At 45.0% G+C, this 8,037-nt stretch overlaps 1 protein-coding gene across 1 annotated transcript in view; it reads right to left on the reverse strand.

Annotated features, from left to right (window-relative positions):
* Nucleotides 1-1,218, reverse strand: part of SEC23B (SEC23 homolog B, COPII coat complex component) — a 44,788-nt gene extending 43,570 nt beyond the window's left edge. The window contains exon 1 of the mRNA XM_017512667.2: nt 738-1,218. The gene's annotated coding sequence lies outside the window, so the exon portion shown is untranslated. The remainder of the gene's footprint in view (nt 1-737) is intronic.
* Between the last annotated feature and the right edge of the window lie 6,819 nt (nt 1,219-8,037).

Raw genomic sequence — 8,037 nt, forward strand, 5'->3', positions numbered from 1 at the left:
AAAAAAAAAAAAAAAAAAAAAAAAAGGTACTGGCTCCATCTAATGGTCTCCAGGTATGTACAGCCTAAGTTCCCACTGCCAGTTTCTCTCATCCCTCTAGGTCACGGATTCTTCGCCATGGGCACATAATCCAAAGGGGACTACAGAAGGTGCACGAATCCTCTGAAGTTGTGGGCATGAGGGAATGTGCGCCTTTTTCTAGGGAGATGGGTCCATGGCTCATACTAAATTATCAAAGGGGAACGCATCTGAAGAGGTAAATAACTGAAAATATGAATTAGTGAATGAATGAAAGGCCTGGAAAAGTAACAGCAGGAGAATCCATCAAAAAATATGAACCACCCTTATCTCGCCAACTCAAAACTTCTCAGGACACAGTGACCATCTGTATACAAAAATTACTGAGGTTTAATCCTTGAAGGGAGTCCAAGGACCTGGGTTCTGGTTCCAGCTGTCATGAAGCAAAAGTCGTTTCACTTGTCTGAGTCTTGAGTTTCGCAACTATAAAACCGGGGATGGGTCCTTCCAGCTGTGCGCACCCCGCAATTCTGGGGAACCTGGAGCCAGAAATTAATCCAGGCCTGGCGCGAGACCCTAAGCGGATTATTGGACCATCGATTACCCCCGCTACCCCAAGCTGTGGAGAAGAGTCTTCATTCCAGAAGCCGCCCACCTTACCCCTGGCAGAGACTCATACCCGTGCCCTCGGCCCTCCCTCACCTATGCGCCCCACTCACCTGGCCGGAGCCGCTCACTTAACTAGAGCCTGCCTCACCCGCAGCCGCAACAGCACGGCCCCGGCTCCCAGCCAAGTCCAGCTCAGCTCTCAACCGATTGGCCAGCCCCAGCGCGTCACGCCACGGCGCTGTCCACAGGCCAATCAAAGAGCGCTTCTCCGACGGACGGGCGGAAGCGAGCGATTCAGAGTCGCCCAGCCACCATCTTGGAACAGGGCAAGACAATTGTGTCTCGCACTTCGAAACCGGGGATGGGTCCTTCCCCGGAACACGTTTCCCCAGCCCTAAACGTTTCTGCTTCAGAAAACTCCAGCGACTGCCGCACCGTTGCCTAACCGCAGCCAGCGATCCTCAGAGGTTCGCTCTGATACAATATGACCTACGCTCCTCTCAGCGGGAAGTCCGGCTGATCGCCTTAGCTACAGGAATGTGAGAATGATGACGTATCTTCCCGGAACAGGGAGCTGCAGCTGCCGGAGGAAACTAAGGCTGCCGGAAATAGGCGTCAGCGTGTGGAAGGGGCTGGGCGGAGGGGCGTGGCGGATGGTGAGCGTGGAGGCGCCCAGGCGCTTGCTGGGCTCGGGGTCCGGTCGCTGTGGCCAGTTCCCCGTAGATCTTGGGCTTGGAGCCAACAGGTGCTGGGTTGTCGAAGCAGCTCGTGTGTAGAACCAGTTCTCATCGTAGGGAGCAAGCTCTTTGTGCTTGGCCAGCTCGGACGGTGTCCACCCATTCCCGGACTTTCAGCTTCCCGGACTTTTTGAGAAAGGCTCTCAGAGCTCGCTCAGACGAAGTCCTCCTGGTTCGCGTCTTTTACAGTAACTAACTCCAAGCATCGTGTGGCCTCCGCGCTGCCAGCCAGGGAAAACGAAGCAACGGGGTTTCCCGCAAGTTCCTAATTGTTGTTGCCATGAATGGGGAAAAATCCACCAACTGTGGGCAAATCAGAAACAAAACCCAAAATCAATAGGAAGGAGAAAGAAACCTAGAGAGAAAGTCAGCAACGCTGTAGTACTACAGCTAGTGCTCGACTTACGACCACGATTGAGACCGGCACACCGGTCGTAACACGATTTGGTCGTAAGTTGAGTAGGCTATATGTACAGTTGAAATGGTGCACACGGAGATGGTAGTGCTGCTGGAAGCTGGTCCGCACTGTCGTACACCCAGCTGGGCAACGTTTTGCGCTGCCAGACGCGGAGCAGTCGTGGCTAGCGATTGTGGTCGTAAAGTCAAATGGTTGTAAGTTGCATAGGTCGTAAGCCGATCAATACCTGTACTCCCACTTGGTATTCACTCTGGGAGCCAAGGTAAAAATGTGCTTGGGCTTATCAGCCCCGTGGAGTATTCCTTCAGTAACATGGTTTACCTGGTTCTGTCTGGGGAATCCATTGGGATGTTGGTGAAAGCTTCATAAAATGTTTGAAAAGGTAAAATTATGGCCTTCATGCAAATATGAAATAAATATGTACCAAAGATCTTACTTAACTCATTCACCGAGTTTAATTAATCTCTACAACCAGGAAGGATGTTGAAACTGGTTCCAAGAAGAATTTGGTTTATAGTGTCATGTTCTCTACCACACAAAATTGGTTAGCATTGCTGTGGACAGGAATAGTTTACATTGTTATGGGTAGGGAACATTTGCATTACTATCTTCTGCAAATTAATTTCTAGCTCTACAGGGTTGTAAAATAGCACACTCAAAGGCAGAGGTACACCCCTCCCAAAAGCAAATGACCCAGAGAGTCTTTTGGAAATGCACAGCATTTCATAGAAAGTTCACCCAGTAACCTCTTTTGACTATTTCAAAATCTATCATAATTTTTCTGACATACTATCATCTATAGCCTGACTCTAAATCCTCTTATTTACTCATTCATTCATTCATTATTATTTTGAGACGGAGTCTTGCTCTGTTGCCCAGACTGGAGTGCAGTGGCGAGATCTTGGGTCACTGCCACCTCCGCCTCCTGGGTTCAAGCGAGTCTCCTGCCTCAGTCTCCTGAGTAACTGGTATTACAGGCGCATGCCACCATGCCTGGCTAATTTTTGTGTTTTTTTGTAGAGACGGGATTTTGCCATGTTGGCCAGGCTGGTCTCGAACTCCTGACCTCAGGTGATCTGCCCACCTTGGCCTCCCAAAGTGCTGGGATTACAGGCATGAGCCACCATGCTGGGCCTAAAGTCTGTATTTCTGGGTCAGACTTCTCTACCTAACATCAGATTTATATATTCAGCAACCTGCTGGATTCTGCAAAGCGTGTTCACTGTGCACTGGTTACCAATTCAGTTCACTGCATCTTGGGCTGTACTTCTACTCCCTGCACGAGTCTGGTAAGCCAGAACACTCACATACACAAGTTACAGGAAGTGGATTTATTACTTAGAAGCAGCAAGGGATAGCAGAAGCCTAGGATTCATGATGAGCTTGTCTCTCAAGACTCAGGAAACCTGCATGGTATAGATCGAGTCTCGTCTGTGCATGCCAACTTGTACCCCAGCTGGGAAGAGCCATAAAGCAGCCTACCCTGGGTTTTATACCCTGTGTACATGACATGAGCTAAAGCATTGAAGGATATCTTGTTTTTAGGGTGGCTAGAACAGAGCTTGGGTGGTTCTATTTCCTCCTTATCTCAGCCCATTACAATCATATTCCCAGCACATTGCAATTATTCTTCAGCACTACAAGCAAGAAAGTGAGGAGAACTGGGTCAGTCCAAGGCCATCTGGAGAAATGTCCTGCAGATATCACTGGGTATTCTTGGGCATCTCGATCTTAATATGTCCTAAATTGAATCCATAATTCCCCTTGCTCCCAGTGAACCTTCTGCCTCTTGTACTCTGTTTCACTTGAAGATGCCATTCTTCTCCCAGTTACCGAGTCTAGAAGATAGGGAGTTATCCTTGGCTCCTCCTTATTTCTAACCCCTCCATCTTGAAGGTGACACTGAATCACTTGGTCTTGTTAATTTGTTACTGTAAATATTTCTCAATTTCATCTACTTGCTTCGTTCTGGCACTCATCTTCTGATTGGATTACTTCAACAGTCTCTCAAATGATCGCTTTGCCCAACTTTTGCCAGATCCAAAAATCACATTGGTTGCTGGATAGATTTCTCTAAATCACACATCTGAACCTACCATTCTCTTTCTTAAAACCCTACATGTTTTTCCCATCACTCACAGGATACAGTAGGAGCTGCTGTGCCACTCACGGGCCTCAATGGTCTATAAACCTCAACCCTCCAGCACTGAATCACTGTCCTTCCCAGCCCACGTATGCTGTTTGTTTTCTTGGTGCCCTTTTGCATGCCTTCCTCTCTGCCAAGAACAACCTCTTCAACCCGTTTCCTTTCCCAGGAGCTCCCATGTGTCCTTCAATGCTTTGAAGAAGGCTACCAGGAGCTCCCATGTGTCCTTCAACGCTTTGAAGAAGGCTTCCATTGACCTTCTTTCTCCTCAGGTAGCAAAACCAAAAATCAAACAAGTAAACAAAAGCAGTGGCAGAAAGGCAAAGTAACCATAGAAGAGAGGAGAATAGGTTTAAACTGTGAGTTTGAAGACTTACAGACAAATTTCCAAAGAAAAGATCTTGACCTGAAAAGAAAAATCCAGGCAGAGGAAGATTATTCAGCAGGAGGGCCTTAGTGGAGGATGGATGATCCCTTTAGAAAGAGTGAAACTGTTTCAGCAAGTTCTTGAGAATAGCTCTTTCAATATTAGCAAATAAAGTACCCAATATAAAGGTGCATTTTCAGATTTTTAAAAAACTATATATATATATATATATATATATATATATATGATGGGGTTTCACCTTGTTGGCCAGGCTGGTCTTGAACTCTCAACCTCAGGTGATTCGCCCACCTTGGCCTCCAAAGTGCTTGGATTACAAGCATGAGCCACCACGCCTGGCCTCAGATTTTTAAAAATTCACAAAAATGTTGGCTTTTAGTTTTGAAACCAAAGCTATTTCTTCTGTGATAATGATAGGCTCAGAAACTGTTTGTACAAGAGATAAAAAGTAGAAAGAAAACAAAACGGATGTATGTAATTATAATCTCAATTGTTATCGGCACAAACAACCTGAGAAAGGTGAGAGTTAATGTCACTGCGTTTTTTCTCCTTCTAGAAGAAAGAGCTAACTAAATCTTAAGGAAAGCTATATCCTTTTTCAGCCCCCATTTCCTGTTTAGGGAGTAACATTGCTTTTTAAACTAAAAACTATCCAAGCAAACAACCAATTGGTTACAAAAATATCTCTGCTTGTGTGATATTGTGCTGGCCTAGAGCCAGAACCTGAGCAAAACTGTTTTTTAAATAAGTTGAAATGGCTGCCCCATTCTCCTCACAATAACTACTGTCCTTGGCCTCTGTAAATAGAACTGCTAGTTTGTTCTGCAAAACTATGTAAAGCTGCTTACCTTTTCTTATCAGTAACTGCTAAAATCTGTGACTTCTATCACCACCCAGATGATGTGTAAACAAATGTATATCTTGACTTCTGTAAACCACTGAAGTAACAAACAGAATGACAAAAGTCCCCTGGCCCTTGGAATGTCCGGAGACCCCCGCCCTTGTCTCCACCCAGGAGGTGAATCACAGAATCCCCTAGCCCTTGGAATGTCCGAAACCTTTTCATCCCCATCCCCGCCCCTCACCCCCACTCCCAAGGTGGTTTCTCGGGTATAAAAAATCGTGGCACCCTCCTTTTGGCACCACAGGTTGGAGAGACATGAGTCCTCTGTGGTCGCCGGCATAATAAATGACCCTACAATCTGGCATACTTTTGTCTTGGTGATAACTTTCTACACTCGATCCAATACAACACTTGTTTTATTTTGAAATTTTATTTTATTTTATTTTTTCCACCGTGTCACCCATGCTAGAGTGCAGTGACATGACCATAGCTCACTGCAGCCCTCCATGCTCAAGTGATCATCCTCCCTTAGCCTCCCGAGTAGCTGGGACTATGGGTGTACACCACCATATCTGGCTAATTTTCAAAACTGTTGAAGAGATGGAGTCTTGCCATGTTGCCCAGGCTGGTCTCAAACTCCTGGGCTCAAGCAATCCTCCCACTTCAGCCTCACAAAGTGCTGGGATTACTATTTTGAGGTATAATTGATGTACCATAGGCTGTACATATTTAAAATGTACAATTTGTTAAGTTTTAACACCCATAACCACAATTGAGATAATAAACATATATATCACCCCAAAAAGTTTCCTCATGTCTCTTTGTTAATGGTGGAGGGTTTCCAGGTTCTTGGCATCTTGAACAAACAACTGGACAGAATGCACAAAGAAAGGAAGGAATGAAGGGTTTCATTGGAAATGAAAGTACACTCCACAGTATGTGAGCAGGCCTGAGCACAGGGGCTCAGAGTCCCTATTATAGATTTATTGGGAGTTTAAATACCCTCTACTTAGGGTACGCCTTATGTAAATGAAGAGGATGAAGTGAAAGTACAAGGTCATTTACTTGGCTTATGCCCTGTGGAGAGGCTATTTCCTGTCATAGCTGATGTGTGAATTGGTCTTCTGTTCCCTGCCTCCAGACCCTATTTTCCTGCTTTGTCTCCCCATTGAGAGATGTGATCCCCATAAATCTTTATGGGAGGCAGAGGGACTGATAGTCTTCTATCTCTAACTACTTCATTCTGGCTTAGGGCGTAGTCCCCACCTATTGGAGATCACAGGATTTGCCCTGCTCTGTCTAGTGGGGGCAAGGTAGCTTCTTGATGGCCCGGGGTGGTGTCTTCACCTGAAACTGTCTGGAACCTTTGTTGCATCATCATCTGAGGCTTGATGGTCTACAGACAAGAGGAAATGAATTTAAAAGATTTAATGGGGACTTTAGGGAGTGGATAACTACGCCATCAGAGATATTTGTTGTAGAGGTTTGCTGGAGAAAACAAAACGTGATCTGTTCTAGAATATGTTTACTTAAAGTCTTAGCACAAGCAACTCCATTTTGGTTTGGTTTGGTTTGGTGGGGTCTAGTGCATGAGTTTAGTCCAAAACAATGGTGTTCCAAAATCTTGTGAAAAAAATTCCCCCTTTTTGATCAGGTTCTCACTTAGGTGAGAGCATGACCAAAACTTAGGGTCTTAGCACCACTCTCAGTTACCGTCATTTTGGGTTTCCGGTCTCAGTACATTCTTTATAGGTTATGGTGTTCTCATGTTTGCACAGTTCTTTGAGCTTTTGTCATTCCAGTTGAAGAGAGATCATTCGACATTCTAGAAGTGGCTGCGTGCAAACATTTAAAACCTTTGAGAGAATATAGTGCGCCAGGGAGACTATTATTCTAACTATTGGGAGGGTAGCACCAAGAGTTCAGAGTATGCTCCTAAACCCAAGGCCCCATAAACCAAACCTCCTAAAATCGAACAGATCAAAGAATGAGCCAAAGAGTTTACTCACTTAACTAAGCAATTTCTTCATTAATCTCCTACCACTGAGTTTCTATAGTCTTCATTTGATGTGTTTCTCCATAGGCCACAAGTGCCAGCAGCTACACAGGCACTTTTCTGTTTAGCCAATCCTATTATTTAACATAACTTTCACAAGAGAATTTAAAGTCTGTTGTGTAACGATAGACTTTATAGTAGAATTTGCTACAGAGCCTATCATGAGGGATTTATTTACTTATTTATTGAGACCGAATCTCGCTGTATCACCTAGGCTGGAGTGCAGTGGCATGGTCTTGGCTCACTGCAACCTCTGCCTCCCAAGTTCAAGTGATTCTCCTGCCTCAGTTTCCTGAGTAACTGGGATTACAGGTTCTTGACACCATGCCCAGCTAATTTTTGTATTTTTAGTAGAGACGGGGTTTCACTATGTTGGCCGTGCTATGTTGAACTCCTGACCTCAGGTGATCCGCCTCCCTCAGCTTCCTAAAGTGCTGTGATTACAGGCATGAGCCACCGTGCCCGGCCAGCAAGGGATACATTTCTAATCATTGCTTCTTTTACTTTAAACCATGGTAAAAGGACCTAACAAATGATGCCCTTCTAGAAGAGTGACAGGCTCCTGGCAATGTTCTCTTTAACCCATGATGTGGATTAGAGGAGTGAACCAATGTTTTGTTTTTGACTGATTATGAAGCAACACATGTACCTTTAAAGTTTCTTACCTACATTGGGCCTTTATCTTTTATCTATCAAATTACAGGTTATCCATGTATAAGGCTGCCTGCGAACTCCTTCGCAAATAAAAGTATACCCCATAAGTGCACATAACAGACCCCTTTTCCACTTTTATTGTTTGTAGAGGCATAAGCAAGAAAAATAAT

This window comes from Cebus imitator, unplaced genomic scaffold (assembly GCF_001604975.1).
Source record: "Cebus imitator isolate Cc_AM_T3 unplaced genomic scaffold, Cebus_imitator-1.0 Scaffold475, whole genome shotgun sequence".
NCBI lineage: Eukaryota > Metazoa > Chordata > Mammalia > Primates > Cebidae > Cebus > Cebus imitator.